General features: G+C 38.4%; 1 protein-coding gene across 5 annotated transcripts in view; it reads right to left on the minus strand.

The window, feature by feature from the left end:
* The window catches only part of LOC121908226 (cadherin-18-like), a 211346-nt gene extending 190328 nt beyond the window's left edge, over positions 1-21018 (minus strand). For 3 of the 5 annotated variants that reach the window (XM_042428081.1, XM_042428086.1, XM_042428082.1), the window contains exon 1: positions 20877-21015. The gene's annotated coding sequence lies outside the window, so the exon portion shown is untranslated. Of the gene's footprint in view, positions 1-20876 lie in introns of all 5 variants that reach the window. The other 2 variants (XM_042428079.1, XM_042428085.1) reach the window with 2 other exon arrangements.
* Positions 21019-21724: the final 706 nt, after the last annotated feature.

Raw genomic sequence — 21724 nt, forward strand, 5'->3', positions numbered from 1 at the left:
CTGCGCAAGATCTTTTCTTTAAAGCCCATTTTTCTTCAGTTTGCCAACTCCATTTCTTTTTTGTTTTGAAGTGTTAACAATGAAATAATTTGCATACTTCAAGTGGGAAAAGGCAACATGACAACAACAGCTACTAACAAAGGCTTCAAATCCTCCTGTCAAAGAATCTGTTGGTTTGACAACTGCAAACTGCTGCTAACATTCTAGCCAGTAAGCCTGTTGTTTGGCTTGTTTTGTCTTTTCAGCTGTTGTTGACTGTACGTACTGCACATGAAGTCTGCAAGATTTCTTTGTATTACCTTTAATCTAGATCACTCCACCTGCCAGCTGCAACAGCCTCATCTACAGGCAACCAAAGCAAAAACAATATGCAAGTGATAAATATTTCATCCATGATGGAGGCTTTCTGAGGGAGTCTTTGCTGAAATGATTCTCCTTTTTTTCCCCTTCTCTGTCTCTGCTTTGTGAGAACAGAGTGATTGATTTAGAGAAAGAAATGAGTGAGAATACATTAAGTTAATGCTCAGGGGCTAATTTAGGCCAGGCAAGTTAATGTGGATGTGTAATAGCTATATGAGATTAAGGGGGTGTCTCCTTGTGCTTGAGGGAATTATTCTTGAAATGATTACATACAAGTTGTTTACTTGTTCCCTCCTATATTAATATGCAAAATTAGATTTACACTTACATAGTAAAATAACTATTGGAGTGTGGATTTCAAAACATATTTGCTTATTATTTTGACCATTATGCCATTCATTCAGTATTGATACCCTGAGGCCTAGAAGACCAATGTCCTTGTAGAAATTACACATCTCCATCGATAATAATTGTGAATTTTTGAACCAAACAATAAATGTGTTCATTGTTTCTAACAATTAAAATTAAAGTATATAAATTAATTAGAACTACATCAAATATTAAAATGTGCTTCTTTATCCCTTGAAGAGTGGGTGAACACATTAACTGCAAAAGATAATACTGCTTTCAACATGTTATGTTACTTTACCTTTAATGGCAGCCATTCTGTCCGATCTTATTATACATTCTCTCCTTGTGAACTGCTGTATTACTGCAATTACGTGAATGAATTTGACAGTTCAGGGGCCAAACTGCCTTATCTGTACATGAGGTTCAATGTGAAGCTTCAAGGGTCTAATGAGGTGTAATAAAAGAATAAGCCATGTATACTTAGTGTCCATGGATAATTAATTTAATATGAGAATGGACTGAAAAAATGAGTAACCCTAGTGCTATGAGTACACACAGAGCGCCATAAAAGCACCTTAAAGTCTCTATGGGATTTCAGACATGTTGGATAAGTAAGAGTGGCGGTGTGGATGGGCATTTGGCATGTCATGTTGTATCAGCTCTCAAATGTATGTCACTTTGGATAAAAGCGTGTGCTAAATAAAATTGTAAATTGTAATTGAAAATTGTAAATGTCTCTCCTGCATGCATTAATGGTTGCATTTTGATTAATCATTAGCACAGTACTAATCATTAGCACTACTCCCTAATCCTTAAAATTTTCATGCAATCAAACACCATTTTTAAACTATTATTGGTTGACATTTTTTCATCCATAGTTATTCAATGTTTTTACACATTTGTCATTTCTTCTCTATACAGTAGTTTTTATTGGTAGTTTTTATTCCTGTGCTTATTCCTTTTTACAATAGTTTTTATTCCTGTGCTGGATTCAGATACACAGCAGGGATTCATAGGAGTTATCCAGTATTACTGTTTGTAATTTTATCTCACTGATATCAGCATCATTGTTTACTGTTCACTCTACTACCGTTGTATTAAGCTACTGCTAATGCCAATCCAGCAACTCCTACTGCTGCTGCCTCACATTAGAAGCATTCAGCTGGTGAAATGCGGGGTGCCTTTTATTGTGTAGCAGTTACAGGAAACACAATGCATTTGTGAGTCAGCACTGGCGGTGGATTCCTCATCAAAATAGCTTCTACAAGACAGAACAGTTATTTTCTACATTTTTTAATCAGTGGATTTAACAACACATGCTGAATCACAAATGGAGCTTAGCGCAAATTCAGGCAGGAAGACTATCTTTAACCATTCATTCATTTCCCACTCCTCTCTCTCTCCCCTGCTCCTCCCACTTTCACATCAGCTGTTTAGGAGCGTCACTCCTAGTTATCAATTTCGATTCCTCCATGATCTCTAACCACCAATCATGGCTCAGCTGTCAAACTTTAAAATTTGTTTCCCTCTCTGTCGTTGTCAGCTGTCATTCCAGAGCAATCATCGCAACCCTCTTCCGCCCCATCCACCTCCATGGCTGTGTCCCGGAAGCTCGGTCCTCTCCTCTTCATCGCAGATCACCATCTTGCCTTCTCCACTCTCTTACTTCGGCACCAGGCCCGAGTTCACCAGAAGCCGCTACCACACCATCAAGATCTACGCCTTTTCATCACCACCACCAGTGTCTAGACTCCATCGTGGGGTTATCCTATACTACTCTTGCATTCATCTCCCCCTTTCATATCCAGTGACATCACGATGGGGTCTAATCACCAAAGACTTTTCCACCGTCATCTATCATGCTTGTTCAATAAATATAATTTACTTGAAACTGAGTGTCTCCTGATTGAAATATCTGCTACTGTGATGCTGTACTCCATGCACAGTGTGCTCTAAGCAGCACTGAGGGGCCTGGCCTGCTAACCTGTAGGCTTCTGTTTCTTCATAGAGCAAATGTGTGAACAGTAGAGATGAAATGAATAGTTGAACAATTGCAGGTGATGTACTCAGCTCAGGCCTAGTTACCTGAAACCCTTCATTCCAACAGTCCAATAGCTGCGGGATCGTGGTGTCAAGGGTAAGATTAACAAAAAGTTGCAGTACTCAAGCAGTGCAAGCCTTCCTCTTTCTGTAACTAAAATGTAATTGAAATTAAATAGCATTTTTTGTCTGATACAGCTACACATAAGCTCTGTAAATCACTTGCCCTGTCACCTTTGAGAAAAAAAAACTCAGAAACCAAAAGGGAGAAATTTCTGTTTTATATTTTTTGGTTTCATGATGGTGCTCCCTAGTTTTTCATTGATTCAAAGAATACCGTTTACGTAGATGGAGACCTTGTTTCCATAAAGCCAGTCAAATGTTGCATAAAGCAGTTATGTCAGCATTCTATCATAGGCAGGGCAGACGGTCACACTGAGCCTGATTGCATCCTGATACAAAACACAAGAGCCACAGACTCTGAACAACAATCCACATTTGCTCTCCTGCTAAAGTCTCCTTCTTATCTAACTTGCAAACATGAACATATCTTATCCCGCAGCTTAGCTTGTTGAACTAACATCAGTTAGCAAGTTAGATATTATTATATTCTACTGGATCAGATTATTCTACAGCCTTCTGGACCGGAAACAATTATCACAGCCAAAGAGCTTGGAAATGCCTCGTCCCAAAGTGGAGCTGCAGGGCATGGAAGGGCAATCTGTGTGACTGTGTGTGTCTTTATGCTGTGCATTACAGAGAGAGACAGAGCAAAGGTTTCTCACGGGTACATATTTAGGTATGTCATGTTCAGAATTAATATGAAATTACTCAGAAATTAAAAAATTAAACTGTGCATCTGTAGATTTCAGCAAGCTTTAAAACGTTTTTAACAAAGCCTGGTGTTCTTTAATGTAATGTTGAAATAGGTTGAATGCCTGAAAACAAATCAATGAACGAATGAAATAATTTTAAACAGATAAAACCATTTAATCAACTGTGACCTCTTGCCATGCACTGTATAGTATTTGAAGGGATGGGTTCCATCGAACTGTTTAAACAGCCAGATACAAAAGTGTAACTAACTGCCCTTCTGCTGCAGTCCAAGGGCAGAGGCTGCACTACAATTTCTTTTGGTTTCTGGAGATCTATCAAAACCAATTAGCCATGGATTAGCATTCAATGTTGCTAATTATAATGCTAATTGGAGGGGAACATAGGGAACACAGCGGACCTCTAAAGGGAGGCTGAGACTATGACTTGGATGCTGACAAGGTTTCTGACTTCCGTTTGTAATATTCTGTTTATATGTTGGTGCATCTATCTATCTATCTGTCTATCTATCTATCTGTCTATCTATCACTGTATTTGTTTCATACACACAGCAAAGGTATAAGGAGGTAAAAAGTTAAAGGAGATGCATGGTTAGTCAAGAACATGTTATGGTTTGATGGTGATAATAGTGGTGCCAGGGATGGTGATCATCATGGTTGTGATGGTAACATCTGTATGATTTCAGCATAAGGCTAAAGGAAAATCTACATGGTAATAACTAATTTTTTCAGGTTTTGACAGTAAACTAACAAGTGGCATGTGAATATGCTGCAGCATGTTTACAAAAATAAATAAATGTTTCATATCTCTGCTCAAAAAATTAAGTTCATTACGAAACCTTATGTAGAATATATCCCACTAAAGGTGTTTTTAGACAGCGAATGGTTGCAGTGGCACGCAGAAGGTGGGACCACTCTCGTGAACACACACAGCTCTTGTATGTGACCATGGCAACTACAGAAGCTACAGTGATGGAAACACATTTGGAAAACGATAAAGGAGCTGATTTTACTGGCAGCTATCTGAGTTTCCTGAGTAATACATCTCTTCACCAAACAGACAGGTCAATAACAGGAATAATGATATGAATAAACATTTATGTTACTATGTTAGCAAAACTTACTGTGTATTGCTCACCATTTTGTCCATTTAAGTCACAACCCGCTCTATTTAGCAACATTACGACATTGCACTGGGTGGATAGCAGCAGCCTGTGGTGTACAGGCTGGTTGGAGATTCAAAATACAGAACATCAATTTTGCCGGGTGGCGGCTGCGATGGCAACCACTCACTGTCTGAAAGCACCTTAGTTATATATATTAAGACAGAGTTGCCCTCTGAAATTTGAATTCTCAAAAACACATCAGTTTAATTTCATAAAGGTAAGTTGGAAGCCAGAAATGTTAACTTCTCAAGCTTATTAGATATAGGAAATATGTATATGTTACTTAAATTGATTTTATATTGGAGGACTTAATTGGGCCATTTGTATTGTCTTTCTTTTAAATGTATGCTGTATTCTTCTTTATTGACATTTTATGTGCTCACTTACCCAATGTACAATATGAATACTGTGTACTTGTTTTATACATAATAATAATGCAGTGGGTTTCTTAATAAAAGACTTCCATTTTGGGGATCTATGTAGCTACTTGCAGGTTCTAGCAAATCATAATTGTTGACCATGTATTTTACAAGAGCAATAGGCAATATACTGACTGGCAAGCACATAGATGATTCAAATTCAAAGCTGACAGTAAAACATTGTAGCATATAATGAGCCTTATTCATTTATATTTTGTTTCATGTTTAAGCATATTTCTCAAGTTCAACTAAGCTTTCTTTTCATGAACGTTTACCGAGTAAAATCAACTGCTGGTGCTTAAGCACCACCTTTACACACCTTCTTGTATTCAAACACTAAACTGCCAATATTTTCACAGCCCTGGTGTCTGTCTGCCTATCTTAAGTCTTTTCAGCTAGCCCTGGGTGTCTCTACTTTCTAGTGATATATTTTAAAGATACAGCATTAAGCTTGTAGGTTTCAATCTTTTTTCTGTGGCTGAATGACAATCCCTGGTGCAGCATGATTCTGGTATCTGTTGTAATTTTAAATTATATAAGTCAGCTAGAAAAGGCTGAATGAATGATTTAGTGACAGGGTGGGGGGTAAATCTAAAACAGCTGGCAACCCCACAGTTTCACAGTTAGAGGTACACCCCAACACTGAAGCAAGTATAGCCTTGCGTTTATATTTTCTGGACTTCAGTTACAGTGGAGAAGAAGTGGTTAACTGTAACAAACAGGGAAAAAAATCACAGCTAACACTACACAGTTGTGTGAAACGGAGGAAAAGCCTGCAAACTAACAGGACAAAAAGCCATATATTTGCAGTGTTTTGGATTTTCTAAGCAAAGCGGCTTGGTTCCCCACCGCAGCTTGTCCACTTCCCTGACTCGCGTTGCTGGGTGACTCAAATGCCCAGATAACACAATCAAGGTAACAACTCCACAACTATGAACTTTACAAAAGTTACAGTGCCAGTTAAAGTTTGAACATAACATTGACTTTAGAAGGTTACAACACCTGCTTAAGGTAAAACACTATAATTTTAAGAAGTTACACTGCCAGCTAAAGTTTAAACACTAACAATAACTTAAACTTGGCTGGCATCATTAAGCAACTCATACATTTTCAAAATGCTTCCTTACATCTGTTGGGGCGGGCAGTAGTGCGTTTGGTTATTAGCAATAATTCATAATTATCATAGATAATTATGAATTATGAAAATAAGATATTGTTAACCTTAATCAATAATCCGGGCACCAACTGTTGGATCTTGAATCACTGCTCTCATCTCATTTTTTTCAGGGAGCCAGTGTTGTGCTCATTGACGACTGTCTCCCTGGTTTGAAAAACAACTAAGTCAATGGGGGGAGCTTTGTAGGCAGGGTTAAGAATGGGGAAGTCATCTTCTTGTGTGAGAATGCATTCCAAACAAAAAGGCTGACAAGTGTGGATGAGATCAGTGCACCTATCAGTTTGTTGTGAGTCAACTTGTACCGACCATGACAACACTTAAATAGACGGGCTTATTTGATCATCATGACAAACTTGTGCAACAGGGCTGATACGACAGTTACTTAAACAGGAACAGAAAATGGCAAACAAAATGTCAGACTGAATAATGAACCAAAAACAAAAAAACAAAATGGTAATTCAAGCTGAGTACCAGGCAAGAAAAGTGTTGAGGTAGCATTAATTTAAGTCAAGTCAAATACATTTTATTTATATAGCACCAAATCACATCTCAGGGCACTTTTCACATAGAATAGGATCTAGACTGTACTCTTTTACATTTCCAATTTAAATGTTCTCCAGTGTCCTTGAGATGAATTCCTCCCTTCAGAAGTTCTCCTAAAACAAAATGTTTCTCTACTAGTGCTGTTGCCACTTCATTGCTATTCAGTCTTATTGCAATATAAGGGCTTTGATCATCTTTTCTCACACAGAATAGTGTGGATCAGGGTGAGTCACCAAAAACAAGCCTCAGAAAAAAAAGGTAGCCAAGCAGAACCAACACAGAGATGAACCTTTATTTTGTTTTAAGTGACACTTTTTGACAGTGAAAATGTAGCAAATGCTCATTTGCTAAAAAGCTCATATCTGATTCCAGCAGTAGGGCTACATTAGAAAGAGGCTTTCATCTCTATAGCCCTCTATCACAATTAGCTACTGTCTTTGAACTATTTGGTGGTGGAGATTGGTTGTCTCATTTTGTAGAAACCTCTACCATGTTACAGAGGAAATACAGACTGTATAAGACTGTACAAGATCCCCATTCCCTGCTGGAGGATAAGTTCTAAGCTGCTGGACTTTTTTAAAAACTTATCAGGGCAAGTTAATGAGACATGTAGTGCAGAGTAACTTTTCTATCACATTTTCACATATCCTTTGTACATTAAGATGGTAGAATTCCATGCCAAAGGCTAATAAAATAAAAATCAAACACCAAAGACCACCTTTGAACTGAGATTGGGGTTACAGGATAATGGCACATTTCCCAAGATTCTTATAAGTCAGCTTTTTCCCAGGATTCTTATAGGACACCATCAGTAGGTAACCTGAGTGAGTGAGTGGAATGGGACAACAGACAGGACACAACACACCTGTTTTTCTGTAGTTTGCTTTTTGTTTTACTTTTGTTAGAAGACCACTGAAATTATATATGACATGCCTAAAAGTGTACTGAAACTAGAACACAAGTTGAGAAGAGTAATACAGTCGGCAAACTGACTCAGTGATGTCAGTTACACAGTCAACATAAGCCACTGGTCATACAATAGCATGTAAGGTCGTAAGCACAAACCCCTTGGGGTTGGTGGGAAAAAAAATGATTCAGATAAAAATCACGATTCTCATCTTCTATGATGAATCAATAAAATGGACACGTTTATCGTCCTGCAGTCAGGTGACTGGTGACCATGGAAACACTACTTCGTGCCAGATACGTTTCTTGCTAGCTCACATTTTACAAGATGTTTGGTAAGCGACTTTGCTCAGTTCGGTATGCTAATGAACCAAACAACTTAGCTGTAGCATGCTAATGGATGTATGCTAGCCAGCTTAGCCAAGTTAGGCTGGTTACCTTGGTTACCCATGCTCAAGTAGTGTCACTGCCGTTGAAATGACAAAAAAAAAACTCTAGCTGGATGATCCTCCCATGACAATGACAGAATGTAGCACTATGACTGCCTTTAGGAGAGGCTGTCTTAAAATATGCGCCATTATCCCCATATTTAAATGATGTCATATCTCCCCTGCCCCCCTCCCCTCTCTGTGACAGTCAGCTTCGCACTCCACCTTTGAGTGAAATTGTTCAGAATGACTATAAACCCATTTGATTTCAGATGTGGTCAGACAGCACGTCGAAAGAACCAGTTCTGAGTGACCATAAATCAGCATAAAACATCTGTCAGCAGGTGTCGTGACTCCTTGCAGAAAGGTTGTTTTCCTTTTCCATTGCAGCAATTAAACTGTCAGTAATAGTTTCCACTGCAGCAATTAAACTGTTTCAGTAATAGTTTCCACTGCAACACAACTAAACTGTTTCAGTAAAAGTTTTAGTCAATGAGCCATTGTTGGACGTTTACATTTTTCAAAATAAAGGTCCAAAATTTTATTTTTTAGTGTACCGATAATGAACCAAACCATGACCCCAAAACCGAGGTACATTACAAACGTTTGACAGGACATATAGGTCATGTTGCAAAATTCCAATGCTACCCACTGTACCAAAACAACCACTGGAAAGCTGTAAACACCCAACCAGCACTAATTTACTCAATAGGATCAAATGTGGGCTAGTCAGTACCAGACAAGTATATGAAAGCATTCATTACAGCTAACGCCCAGGGTGAGTATGTGCAGAGACGGGGCTACACATGTTCAGATGCCTTGCTCAAGGGCACATCACAAGTAGTCGTTGCAGTTCGAGGACACGTGTTGCCAGTGGGTTTGCTTACTCAGTTTGGTGAGCTTTCACTCATAACCTCACTCTTAAGCAAAAAAGCTGCTGCAGTCTACACTTCAGAGACTTAAACCTACAGGGGCCTCTAATGCACTACCTCTGCTGTTAGAAGAAGCACGCACTTTCACAGTTAGTGAGCAATTTCAACATCTCTATTTGCTGCTAAGATGTCCCTTAATACTATACTTGCATTTGAGCAGAAGTCATATGTAAACCATTCTATATTCACAGAGAAATTCATACACAAACTGCTGCATCACCCACGTGAAAATAAAGACTCATATATTTTTTAAGATGTCACATGTAAGTACTGTCACATCACAGAAAGATCTGAGTTTGAACCCCACTGGGGCTGGCTGTGGGATATATTGAGAGGACTTTGTATGTTGCATCTATGTCTCTGTGGGTTTCCTCTCACAGCCCAAAGACATGCAGGGCTCCAACCTGCCCAGAGGAGTGAAAGAGACTGTGAACGTGTTTCTCTGTCTATATGTGTCAGCTGTTGCACATATAGATGTGGTGACCTGAGTATACAATGTATACCACCCAATGCATGCTGGGAAACATTACAGCCCCCTTAATCCTGAAAAATGTTTAAAAGATAGATGAGATGGATGTTGGAATATGAATGATGTATATCCTTTGTAAACATGCTCTTTGAGTGTGAAAGACCTTGGAATAGTAGTAATTTGACCAAAACAATCTTAACTAAAGGTCCACCTACGGTACTAGCTTCTTCTGTGGCTCTCAAGCCCGTCTCATGGTCTTCATCAGCAAATGGAGTTCAGTTGTCATATCATGTCACTTAAAAGTCATTTATTTTGCCTTTTGTCTTCAATAGGTATGAATCCTTTCATATAGACTTTATAATTACACCACCCAGTTTCATACCATATTGCATGTTTTGTGTATGGTGATTTAAAATGAAAGTGTAATAAACTACATGATCACAAACTATGTGGACGCCTGGACAGTACAAAACATAAAACTGCAATAATTTGCCATTCGATCCAATTCATCCCAGAGGCGTTGGATGGGACTGACGCCAGTCAAGTAACTTCCACACCAAACTGGGATGACCATTTCTTTATGGAGCTGGCTTTGTGTACAGGGGCTTTGTCATGTTGGAAGAACACTATTGTATCATAATATGCTCTAGCAATGAGGTTCTCTTTCATTGGATCTAAGGGTCCTTGGCCAGACTATGGAAAATAGCCCCAAACCAAAATTAGAGAAGGCCACATACTTTTGGTTGTATGGTGTATACAAATTATTTTTTTGACCCACACATAACTTTAAAATGTATTTTTCAAAGTAAATTCTTAAAGGGGCCATATTAATAAAAAGTCATTTGGGTCTTTAACATGCCTACTAACACAAACTGTGGAGTAAGATCACCCAGTCAGTTTGGTGTGGGCTGGCTTGCTCTGTAATCTTGTGATTCAACAAGCCATTCAGATTTGATGCCCCTTCTTACATCACATGGGGCTTCATCAAGATTGTACCATCCCCACATCCATGTCTCTAACTCAGTCTCCACCCAATAAATTTCCACCATGTTGTTCTTGTGTGCTGGCCAGGACCCGGCTAAGCTAAACTAAGCTAAACTAATGGTTAAAATTTTGTGTGTATCACGGGGCTGTACCAGGGAACAGAGCTGCTGCTTGCTGACAGACGGCTGCAGAGCACTGGCGAGCTCTGGAGGACAGAGCTGGGGAGCAGAGCTTGAGAGTCCTGCATTGCTGCTGCTGCTGTCTCTGGAGGAATAAACAGCTGATTCTGCTCTGATATGGAGCAGTTTACCGTCGGGAGGATTTTATTTTTTAAACTTTTGGGATTAAGTTGATTTGTCTTCAAACTGGCTTCCTAGCCAGAGCAAAGTTAACACCGGAGTCACACACCACCTCAGCTGCTGTCATCAATAATAAACGAGTAAATGAGTTTATATAATTTTAAAGTTACACAGTATGTAGATAGCTATGTGTATAAACAGTAACTTGTCTGCAATATTTATCCCTTTAGATGACATTATTTTGAGTGTGGATGGAGCAGCTATAATGTTAGCATAGCTCTGATCGATCTGAACTTAATTCAAAAAACAAGCATTTTAAAATTTAATAATTTAATTTAATAATTTAATTTAATTTTTTAATTTGGTTGCTTGTCGTTTTGCAGACAGACCTGACAAAGGATGAATTCGGGCTTTTTACAAATCTGCATCATGATGTAGTTATTTCCGCATCCATTTGATCTGTTTATTGCAATTAAATCACAGCAAAATCTAAGTTTATTTTGGGTTAATTCAGGCTGAGCTTCAGTAACATCACCGTGCTGGTTGGGGATCAGTCGATGCTTGCTGTTGCTCGCTGGCTGTTTGGGGTGAATAAACACAAAAGATCCTGTGGTCAAATTCGCGTGAGTAACGTGAGGCATTTGGTGCGTTTGCTGCACCACTCATGTTTTCTCCAGCAGTCATACTTCTCCAGGGTCAACACTCAACAGTTGCCATGGTAGCCGTTTTTTATTGAAAACAAACTATTTACTTTGCACTCAGTATTTTTCACCAGAACACATTGTGTGAGTGTGTCCTTAAAGCCAGCATGTGAAGAATTTGATACGATTAATATGACAGCTCCTGTGACAACTGGTGCAATCTGTGTGTTACTTTCAGCCAGTTCATCTTCATCACCGGAAGGCATTTTAAATGTTACACGGAGTGGCTTTAAACACACAATATGTAATTTCAGTCGCTAGGGGTCTCTCAATCAAAACAATAACAAAAGATGGAGTTTGATGACGTTGTAAAGTAGCGTGGGATCATTGGAGTTGTTGTCTTCATTTATTCAGTGTTCATTGTTAGGGAGATTTTTACTGGGAGCCGAATTATCCACAGAGGTCTCCTCTAAAATCAGTGTTTCTCCAATGCTGTTCAGTGGACACAGGAGGGGCTTTGTGTGTGCTGAGCTGCTGCTAACGCTTGCTCAGCTTGTTTCTCTGATAACTTAAGATCCACATGTCTGATGACTAAAAAGTTTATCATAAAATGTGGCTTAAAACTGAATAAAAGTCAATGTATGACAGTTTCTGGCAGACAGCCACAACGCTGCCATATTATCTTGTATGTGTATACTCTTTGGTAGATGCCATTGTGGTGAACAACCACAACGCCAATGCATGTGCTCAAGATGATTATCATCTTGTATGTGTATACTCTTTGGTAGATATACTCTTTGGTAGAGGGGTATGATGCTATTGACAGGTGACCAAAAAACGGACTGGTACCTTGATTAAAATTACAGATTTCTCTGGGTTTGAAAATTGTTGGAAACATTTGGGATAATGTAAGCACACAACTCAACAAAATATATAACATAGGTCTAGTTGTTTTTAGACATTTTAATGCTGAATAGTTACATATTATGCATATTTGAGGCCTAAAAATCATGTTGATTGCATTTTCCTACATCATAAAGTCTTTGCAAAGCCTTTTTGACTGCTGTGAAATCTATTGTTTGCATCAGCCGGCTGTCTTCCTCTTCATTTATAGGCACGCTGCTAACTTTTACAGCTCATTACTGCAACTAACTGTCATCTCCATCTGCAGTGCATAAAAATATGTATCATATCAAATCATATTTTTGGTTAGCATGTGCACATTTGTGGGAATAAAAAAACATGCAGGGACCTGCTCATCAGAACAATGTTATACCACAACAAATAGTGGTCAAAAATCCCACAGGATACTATTGCATGTTGCCAACAGGATCTTATAATAAGAAATGTGTCCATGATTATTCACAACACACACACACATAAACACACACGATCGATTTTCTGATACGTTGAGACCTCATTATTCTAAACCCAGCTCTTCCCACTCACCTTCCATCTTTTTCTGTCCTCACTATTCACTTTTACAGTCAGTGGTGACAAAACAATCATAGATAATAAATGGATTTATAAAAAATGTAATCAAGTAAATGTAAGCAAGAGACAGGGTGCATCTTAAACTGCTCTCTATTTTGTACACATATGATTTGGTTCACTGTTGAGTCAGTGTGCATGATATAGTATTGAAAATTCTAAAAAGCAACAGAAAAAAACTATTTATTACTATGCTTGCTAATTGCCACACCTAATAAGAGATGTTGATTTTATTTGTTGCAGCTGCTGTGAAAGTGTAGAGAAGAGGCAGTACAGCAGCATCACTTCTGCTCAGTGAACATACTGAAGTGAGTTTTCTGGGGAGCTCTTAGTCCAGTGAACTACAATAGTTTTGGGAGTTGACATATTAGAAAATACTGGACTCTCTGGACAGATCAGCACCCACTGGAGAAAGGAGCACTTTGAGACACCACCACACTTTTAAATTTACAACCTGTAACTTTCCATATGCTTTCACCCTCTGCACTGATGAGAAATATACAGCAAAGTTTTCACTGTCTGCCGGGACAAAATGTCTTTACAGCAGACATTAATCACAGTGAATGTGTTAGTTTGTTTATTTAACAATCCTTCACAACACATATGAATATATGAAGGATTAACATTGAAGATGCCAGCTTTAAAGCAAGACTGTGACACTTTAGAAACAATGAATTCTTCCTATTACAAATGAATAGTAAAACTTATTAGCAATTAAAAACACCCTTGCTAAATTCTAGGGGTTTTGCTGTTACAACCTTACTTGGTCTGGTATGACCAGTAGCTTGTGGTGGCTTATGTTAGCTAAAGTTAGTAAGCTTTAAATGTTGCTGTGACATTGCTGAGTCATTTTTCTAACTTTATGACTATTTGTGCTACTGCTACACTATATTGAGGCATTTATTGCTATCCTGTATTTTCAAATGGCCACAGTAGCTGCTGGATTACAAAAGGTAAAACAAGTGATAATTTGTTTAAATGCAAGTCTTTGTTATTCCTTATTAATTATTGACAGATAGAGCCCACTGTCAATGGCTTGTAAGCCAAAATCAATTTATGTTCCAATAAGTTAATGAAGCAATAGTGTGGGATAAAGGATAAACTGTTGGGTTAAATTATAAATCTTTTGATTTCAACAGGTTGTTGGGCCTCATGTAATTTCCCCTGTCAGTGGGTTGATTCACTAATTCAACATATGTTATGTTGCGGTCATAAATAGCTTTTCCCTTTACTAAAAAAGCTTTACATGTGGTAAAGTGCAAGTCAGACGCACACAAAATGAATGGTCACATTTTATGTAATTTCTTTATGTTTTTGTTTCGAGAATGTTATTTCTGTGAGAAGAATATTCTAATTTGAGCCATAACGGTCAATTATTGCCTCTTGGAAAAACTACAAGGCTTCCTTATAATACACTCTGAGCATTTCAGTGTTGCCAGCAGGAGGCAGTGTGGTGCTTTGCTTCTCCCATTGACTCTCTCTGTGAACGAACTCTCATTGCTTCCTCATTCTGCTGCCAAGCTGCACTGAACAGAAGCACCTGTCACCTGTCTCAGTCATCGTCCTGTTTTTGCAGATTTGTGAGGTTTTAAAATGTGTATAACTACATACACGTTACTTAACATTTAAATTAAATGTTAGATGGATTTTGTAAGGGTAATAACTACATTTATATGGTTTTGCGAACAAGTAGAGAAAATACGGTTTTCCCTTGTGTCACATGTGACCCAAGATGGCACCGGCTGTAAACTTTTTGTTGCGATCAGAGCATGGATGTATATAAACAGAACTGGACACAGCGTCGGAGGTGGGGCCCCGTTCATTCCTATGAAAGTTGCTCAGTGGTGCATGAAGCTAAAAAAGTTCGACTTCTGCATATAAAATTACCCAGATCTTCTGGGATCATTGGGCCCAAAGAGCAAGCACACTAGTGACTTTCGCTGGCCGAGACGGCTACTTCCGGTTTAGCCCTCCGGCTAACTTGAATGGTGATAAAACAATTCAGTCGTGGGGCTGTTTTAGGCTTTCGAAATGTGATTGGACCAAACGGATCAAATTCTGATAGTGAGACGAGTCATTTCGCGGGGGTTGTGATGCTCAAAAAAATGTATCCGCTGATTTACGGAAGTCTCTTTCACAATGTAAGTCTATGGGAAAAAAGTCTTTTTGGGCCCAATAGTGTCACGTGACGTTGTAAGTACACAGTTTAGCCACTATGTCAAATTGGCTTCACAACCCGGCGCTGTTCCTGGGGGCTCGGATCAGAGTAAGATCCAACCATGTTCTAGTTTTTGGCTCCAGCACATTTCATTTTGGGTTAAATACTATTTTTCTTGGGAGAACAGCTTGTTCTAAATAATAACAAATATATTATTGGTGTTACAGTTTGATGTATACATTGTTGAACATTACAAGCACTTTGAAAAGTTAGACGGTTCAAGTCTTCATGTCTCATGCATTCTTACCGAACTGACATAGTCATTAGTTGCAATGTGCTATTTTTTTGAATTTATTTATTTTTTTAATTTGCACTATGAGTGAGGTTAAAATAACGGAACATGTGAGAACCTAGAAATTCCACATTTATTTGTAATGTTTCCTTTTAGGTAGTTGTGAACTAAATGGAAACACTAGCTCAGTTAATGGACTGAATGAGGATTCATTAATGCGGTAGTACACTGAACTGAGGATTATTTTAATGGTAAATGGAGAAATGGAAAATGTGTTTTATTTGAAAACAAGTTTGTAACTAGCCAATGTATTTTGTTTTATTTTTGATAATATAGATCTAAAAAAACAAAATAATACTGGAATACGGAAAACAAAATACAGAAAGAGGTAAAAAAAAAAAAAAGATAAATTTTGCATATTGGAAAATAAATTCTGCTGGGTGAAGCCGCACTAAACAGAAGCACCTGTTGTCTGTCTCATTCTTTCTCCTGTTTTTACAAGGAATCTTATCTGTTTATGGGTTCTCAGTCTGAGACCTGTTACACAAGGTACAAGCTTAATGATATGTTGACATCAGGTGGGATGGAAGATAGCTATTCCCATGTTTATGGCATGAGTGTACAAGTCATTGGACATGTCAAAGATGGCTATATGATTGAAAAGTTGGTGTGAAGTTGTATGTATTTATGTATGTATGTATGCTTATCCATTAAATTACTGGTTTAAATACATTAAAAATCTGACTTGTTTGTCTTTTGACTTCTGTATTATTAAGCACATTTGAACTTTCACAAAAAATCTGAGACAGTCTGACATGACATGACATGTATATTCCATTAGGTTATGCCTGTACTTGCAGTAACCGACCGCTCTGGCCAGCTTTTAATCATCAGCTGGTTCAAGTCAGTCAGTCAGTTAATTAGTCCATCCACATAAATACATATATATATTTATAACATGAAATAAAGAAACCTTATGTGCCATTATCAACTCTGACTTTATGTGTCAGAGCTGACACGTTAATTCAGTGCTACTGTGTCCACTGGGCACAGAGTGTGAGCTGGATGGGAGCCACATGACAGTTTTTGTCATTTTTACATGCGTAAGTCAGCTGATGTAAACAGACAAGTCAGTCCACTAGATCTAAATCTGCTCTTAGAAATGTGTGGTACTGAGTTTCATGCATTCTGTTTTACTACCAAAAAGAACAGCAGTGGATTATTTGTCTTCTCAACACTTTAAATGAATCTCAGCACAAAGTGCTGTCATTTAAATGCTGAAGTAGACGCATAATTATTTCATGTTGTAAACCTCTGGTGTCCAGCTTTTGTTCAACCTAATAAACGGTCCTTGTTCCAAGTAATTCCTATCATCTTGAAGCCACAGTAGGGGCCTGGCTCTAGGGAGAGCAATGTTGGTCAGTTGGACAGTCCACCACTTTGAGCAAACTTAATATTCTTGATGAATTCCATGGAATGCTGTAACAAACTTTCATGGTCCTCAGAGAATCCTTATGACTTGCCTCTGACTTTTCATCTAATGGTCTCGGAGGTCAAAGTTTTCACTTGTCCAGTGAAATACTTCCAAATTTACTGGATGAATTGATATGAATTTGGCAAAGACACTCATATTTGCTAAATTATATATAATAACTTTGGCTGACTTCTCATCTAGAACCAGGTGATCATTTGAATTTGTCCAATACTTTGGTTGATGACCAAATACATACAAATATTTTAAAAATTATTCATTTTTGGGAAGAAAAAAAAAACATATCAAATACCAGCGTGCAGGTCGGTTAAATTGCTATCTCAGTCTCTCCTCTGCTCCATTGTTACATCTATCAGCAGGTCTCAATGAAGGGAGCCACATCTACCTGCTACATGAAGCACATTTCCTAATTTGGACATCACTCCTGGAGTTGGTGGTGTTCCCTAAGATAAAGCTGAGCTACTGACACACGCTAAGTGCTCCCAAGGAACTCTAAGTGAACACTTATTGTTACACTTTAATTTTCTAAAATTAAAAGCATAATAAAAACAGAAAGCCTCTTTCCACTTTTATTCAAATACAAATACAAATAATTTTCCTGCCTCAACAAATACAAATATTGGGCCCTCTGCACATCCGTAATACGTATCTAGTCTATTTTTGATGGAAGCCGTGTCAAGCTGCACAAAGCAGATTGAGCCGGGCAGGAAGTCAGACACAGGAATGGCATAGAGCGTTTGGTCAATTTTCAAAATAATCAGAGGATATTTGTCACCATGGATGACGAGACGTTCATCTTGGAAGTGGATAATCACAAGATTTTATGACACCGCTGCTGCCATGACTGCCCCGGTGCCTTGCTTCCTCTCCAGGTAGAGGGGTGGCTGTCTTCTCTCTGCCTCTGCCTCTGCAAAACACTCCACTTCTAGAATGCTCCTGGTGGGGTACAACACTGCAACCGGAATGAGACACGGTGGAATCAAGGCGTAAAGTGTTGTTAACTGCAGTCCAGTTCACTTTGAGTCACCAGCAGAGCAGCTGAGGGCCCCCACAGGTGGTCTCTCCCTAATGTCCCTCAAAACTCTAGGAAATGCCACTTGTCACTTTTAAATAAATGTATTAATTAAGTACAACAACTTTTTTCTGACTTCCATTGCTCTACATCTCTCATGTATTAACACTTTAAATACAGAACCTGTAATTATTATGCCTGAACTTATTTCAGATTTCTACATTAAATTTGAAAAAAAGAAAGAAATGAGATAACATGTTCTCAAAATGCCAAGCTGGTCACAGCAAATCATGAATAGCCTGACAACTTGTTTTGCTGTCATCTCCATATTGCGTCATCATTTCATATCACTTGACCTTTACCTTGTTCTGAGGCTTAGTGGATTCTTATTTGAAATTATAATGTTGAAAGTATTTAATTCAATGCAACAATCAAAAATGTTGGTCATGTATCAGTTCGAAGTCATGAGTTTAGTGTCTGCAGCTTGGTGACCAAGAGCTGAACTGGATGTACCTAGCTTCTTACTTAGTGCATTCTGGGTCCCTATGAACGTCACTGGTCTGTGAGGCATTTTTGCAGCAGTGGCCAAAGTTGGAATTGCAGGCCACATGACACCCACTGGCCCAGAAACACTAATTTCTATATACAATGATTACAAAAACTGCTGTAAAACAACCAAAACATTTTTCTGTGCATTATATTACAAACCATGAGCAGGGCAGAAATGACCTGTAACCTGCTAGGATAGCTCACAAATCAATTCTAGTTGTTTGTTCTTTACAGTTCTTTACAGACTATTATTCTTAGTCAGTGTACTTCTATTAATCTTGTCTTGAGCTTTTAGGGGAAGTCTTTGTATAAACTTTTAGTTGTCTACCTCTCCCGCACAAGCATTTGTTTACTTCAAAGATCCCCTCCAGATTTATTAAGGCATATAAAAATATTTTATTTGCACTAAGAAAGTGTGTCTGAAATGGTTTTTCCACAAGAAAAAGTGTAATTACCACATTAAAATGGCATCATTAAAAATGACAATTAATCTATGAATATGCAAATATTGTTCATTTCCAAAGTGTAAGTGCTGGATATATGTCTCCAACTTCACTGTAAAGTTCATTCTCAGTGTATGTGCACTGGAGGCTTTAAGTTTCCACATCACACTTGTGTAAGTTGAATATTGGATCATCACTGGCTCCAAACTAGTTGTGATGTCACAAATCATGCTCATAGGCCCACCGCTTAAAATCAGATTTTTAATGAGCACAGAGAAACTTTCCACTTTCAACAGATGATGTGAAAACAGCCTTCTAGTGTCCAACTCTGCACATACATCATTCTGTACAATGAAGCTCAAACATCCAAGTGAAGTAAGAGAAGAACAAAAACTGAATGGAGGGGGACTTTGCCTGAGTATATGTGGGTTAGGGTAATTAGTGTATGTGGGTGTATGTTTTTTAATGTGCAAATAAATATATAAAAAATAAAGCTGATCACCTAGAAATAAAAGAAAGATTAAAAAGAGAAAGAGAGAGAGAGAGAGCAGAGGTGCTGATGGTATTAAAGCTGTGGACATTTACGTCATAATGAATTTATCAAGACAGCAGGAGGTGTTTGGTTTGCATTTACCGCAAATTAAAACAGGGGGAGATCAGAAAACATGGAGGCTTCTTAGGAAAATATGAAGAAAGTATATATATATATACAGTATAAAAACAGGGGAAATGGAAATATAAAGGCTATATATAAATATATATAAATATAATATTAATGTCTCTAATGTGTACCTGTTTCAAATAAAGGCCTGATTAATTATACCATTGAGATAAATGGAGAACCTGGCCACTATTTGAGAATTCACAGTAGCAGGTATTGGATGGATGGATATATGGATGTATGGAATACACAGAATAATAACTATTAGTTAAAATAGTAGTTACAAAGACCAACAACAACTTTAACAGCTGAGCAAACACAGAGAACAGTGCCACCTAGAGAAACTCAAAAACTTTCCCCAACTGCAAATCTAAAAACACGACAGACATGAGCCAAAGATGGAGGGAAAACATAAAGCAAATGGAGATCATGACGTTAACAAGAATATCGCTGCTTAGCTCTATGAAACTTTCTAGTTGCTCTAAATTAGCTGCATTAACACGACAGGCCAAACCAAGGGATTTACACATTTAACTGTTTTGCATCACTGTGAAAGGTCCCATCTCTGTCAAAAAAAAGCTGAAAAAAGATCACATTCCAATGGGCTTGTGAACATGTGGAGTTCAGAGTAAATGTTCTAAAAATCTGCATTCATCCAGCCACCTGGTCTACATGCAAGGCTGCAGAGAATTGATCACAGTCCACTGTGCAAATGATTTCCACTAAGCTCTGCTCTGCCTGGAGTCAAACACTACCAATATACTGGCTGATAGGGCTATAGGAGTGTGTGTGAGGGTGTGTGAATGTGTGTGTGTGTGTGTGTTTAACGCCGACCATATGTGCAGTCATATAAAGAATATTCTCCACAGCCCAAACCAGAAGCTTCACATAGGGAGTGTGAAGCTTCTCTTGACACAATTGTTATGCATTTATATACATACACATGTTCTATAATAACACACACACAATCGACATATTATCTCTCTCTCTCTCTCTCGCACACACACAAACACAAAAGTAGACGACATACTGTACCAATTGCAGACACTTTTTCTATCATACACATACACACAACAGAAACAGCTGCAGAAGCTAAATCGCTATTCCTCAGCAGTGAAGCAGGAGTGAAAGAAAGATAAAAACGGAGAGAGAGAAAGAAAGAAAGAAAGAAAGAAAGAGGGGGGGAAGAAGGGAAAGAGAGGTAGAGATGAATGGAGTGATGGTCTTTACCTCACGCAGATGGATGAGAGGATGTGTTCGGACTCCCCCTCCTCATGCTCTCATCTGTCTGTTTCCCTCTCTCTCTATCCCGCTTGCTTGCTCTACATCTGCCCGCCACTGTGGACAAGCAAGTCTATCTCTCTCTCTCTCTCTCTCTCTCTTTGCTCTCTCCCTCTGGCTCTCTCTCTCTTTCTCTCTGTGGCTGTGGCACTGAGGAGAATAAAAGACCGCCTTCACTCTGCCTCTGTTTAGTCCGTCCCCACCTCTCTCTCTTTTCACTCTCTCTCCCCTCCTTCTCTGTTCTGTTTCTTAATATCTCTCTCTCTCTCTCTGTCTCTCTCTCTCTGTCTCTCTCTCTCTCTCTCTCTCTCTCTCTCGCTCTCTCTCTCCCTCTCACACACACACTCAGTTCCATCCAGCTCCTTGGTTTGATCTCTCTTTCTCTCTTATGGTCTGTATGTATGGTTCTGCATATGCAAAGTGAGACCACGATTGGCTACTGCACACATGAACATCGTAAACCACTGGCTGCACACAGAAACACATACAGGTGACATTTTGTTTGGCTCCAAGCACTTTTCTACAGCAGTGGTATTGCTCCCACCATGACAAAAAAAATTTGCTCAGTTTCGATATAAGGAGAAAGTTATCTTGTTATAATGACAAAGTATTACGTTAAAATGTGGATTTTCTCTTTTTCTCTCATTTGTTAAAATGAGATAATTGTTTTCGTTATAACACGATGCCTATTCCCGTTAAAACAAGAACATTTTCTCATTAAAATGGGAATAAATACTCGTTATAATGAATGTTATTATATGACTGTATCTGCATCTCATTAAAAAAAAAACCAGCAG

The sequence above is a fragment of the Thunnus maccoyii genome, chromosome 12, assembly GCF_910596095.1.
Source record: "Thunnus maccoyii chromosome 12, fThuMac1.1, whole genome shotgun sequence".
Taxonomy (NCBI): Eukaryota; Metazoa; Chordata; class Actinopteri; order Scombriformes; family Scombridae; genus Thunnus; species Thunnus maccoyii.